The 2292-nt window shown below is 38.9% G+C and overlaps 1 pseudogene; it reads left to right on the top strand.

The window, feature by feature from the left end:
• The first annotated feature begins 220 nt into the window (after positions 1-220).
• LOC138150883 (armadillo repeat-containing protein 8 pseudogene) lies at positions 221-1879 on the top strand (annotated as a pseudogene).
• Positions 1880-2292: the final 413 nt, after the last annotated feature.

The following is a 2292-nucleotide window of genomic DNA, read 5'->3' as shown; positions in this document are numbered from 1 at the left end:
TAAAGTAGACACTGAGGAAGTTCCTGAAGGTTAGAGGCCTCTTCTTTCTTTTCCTTATCAAGGATCCTTCCTAGAGCTATTGCCATGTCTGTAGTAGTGTACACCTTTCCCTTGCCTGCCTCTCCACTAGTGTGAGGGATTGGTAGCAATGGAGGGAGACTGCTGTCAAAAGTACCGACACCATTCCTGGCTTAACCCTAACCCAGAGAGGGTGTGTCTACTAGAGACTCCAATCCACATGAGTGTCCTTTCAGAAGTGAAAGCTAGCAGTAGACACTATGTTGACAGGCTATGTGACCCTAATCCCCAGAAAGTTCTACAAGGTGTCATAAACATGAAAAATACTGTAATTGGAAACAACAGAAAGTCAACCTTTGTTTTAGGAGCAGTTCCAAGACTCTTACATCTGCTTCAGCAAGAAACTTCAAGCAAAGAGCTAAAAACTGAATGTGTAGTGATATTGGGAAGTCTTGCTATTGGTACTAAAACAATATCAAGTCTCTTCTGGACTGTCATATTATTCCTGCCTTGCTGCAAGGATTACTATCACAAGGTTTTAAGTTCATTGAAGCTTGCCTCAGATGCCTACGTACCATTTTACCACACATCTTACATATCCATTTTTACCCCAGAGGAACAACTTTATATGGATGCTATGGTTATTCCCCATCTCATGGCACTGCTAGGTCGATCTGTTATACAGAAGAATACATTTGTCACATATTCTCTCATCACTACGAAGCACCAGATCATCAAACAATTTTATTTAACCATGGAGCAGTACAGAATATTGTTCATGTGCTAACTTCAGTGTCATACAAACTTCGAATGCAAGCACTGAAACGCTTCTCAGTTCCAGCCTTTGAAAACCTCCAGTATGCAATACTCTTGTACATGTTTCGGTTGATGGTGAATTATTACCCCACATTTTTGTGGAGATGTTACAGAGGGATAAGCCTATTGAAATGCAGCTCACATCAGCAAAATGCTTGACATATATGTTCAGAGCTGGAGTAATTCGGGCAGATGTATTAAAGACTTTGCCTTGTTTGTTTTGAATGTGCCGTAAAGAGAGATTGCTTAGAGGAGCAAGCTGAAGGAGCTGAAACACTTGCCTATCTGATTGAACCAGATGTTGAACTACAAAGAATTGCTAGCATAAAAGATCACCTAATTGCTGAGCTTGCTGATTACTTCAAGTATTCCAGTTCAGGCAGTGCAATCACTGATATCAAAAGGCTTGACCATGATTTAAAGTATGTTCATGAACTTCATCAGACTGCTTTCAAGCTGTATGCCTCCCTTGAAGCTAACGATGAAGACACTGGGAAGAAGGTGAGTCTGGGACAGGGGCGCCCCCCAATCCTGACAGCCAGCAAGCAGAGAATGACATCACCCTGAAAGGCACGATGAAAAGCAATAACAGTGACTGGCTATAATAAAACAGAGGGACTAAAAGCATAATTGAAGAACAAATAGGACCTCGATGTCGGTTTTATTGTTTGTTTTGTTTTTAGAAATGTAGTGTGATATAAGACTCTGAAACGACAAATATCTGATATGCTTTCATATGACATTAATGTGGTTTCTCATGTTGCACATTTTTTGTATATGATCTGGTGAAAATTTATTCTAACACTGTGAAGCTTCAGAAACCTTGAAAAATACAACACTAGAATTGTAAATGTTATTTATGGAAATACCTCCAGTCTGATACCACTGAAAATTCAAGTCTCCTATTATACATTGTTCTTCAATATGTGGCCTAGTTATGTTTCAATTTTTTTTTTTGGCTACTGTGCAAGTTTTGTATGAATAAAAGCTTTGTGGAATAAAGCCCTGGACTCAGGAAGTTCTGAGGTCAAATCTGGCCTCGGACACTTGCAAACTGTAACTTAACACTGATTGACCCCAAAATAAAATAAAATAAAATAAAATAAAATAGAAATTTAAATGAGTGTGCCATAAGCTTCAAAGGAATTATTTGGTTCTGAAAGGCTTAGAATAAGAATGGAATTGTCCTTCTCTTGCTCTTTCACTTCCCTTTTCTCTTCTCCTTCCTCTTCCTTCCCTTACATTCTTTCTCTTCTTCTCTGCTCCTCTCTTTCCCCTCCCTTCTCATTTTTTTATTCCCTCTTCTCTCTGGCCATCACATGTGTGACCTTAAAATTGTACCTTTAAAGGCTGTCTAATGTAAAGCTTAGATATGAATCAAGAAACTCTTCTAAGATAAACCAGGAAGACATGGTGACTACAATTGCTCTAATGCAGTCCTTACAAAGGAACAATTAG

This window comes from Petaurus breviceps, unplaced genomic scaffold (assembly GCF_028583685.1).
Source record: "Petaurus breviceps papuanus isolate PSGF00001 unplaced genomic scaffold, PetGlider_PUasm1.0 90895, whole genome shotgun sequence".
In the NCBI taxonomy this organism is placed as follows: domain Eukaryota; kingdom Metazoa; phylum Chordata; class Mammalia; order Diprotodontia; family Petauridae; genus Petaurus; species Petaurus breviceps.
The sequence above is the reverse complement of the archived record's forward strand: the minus strand, read 5'-3'. Positions and strand labels throughout refer to the sequence as shown.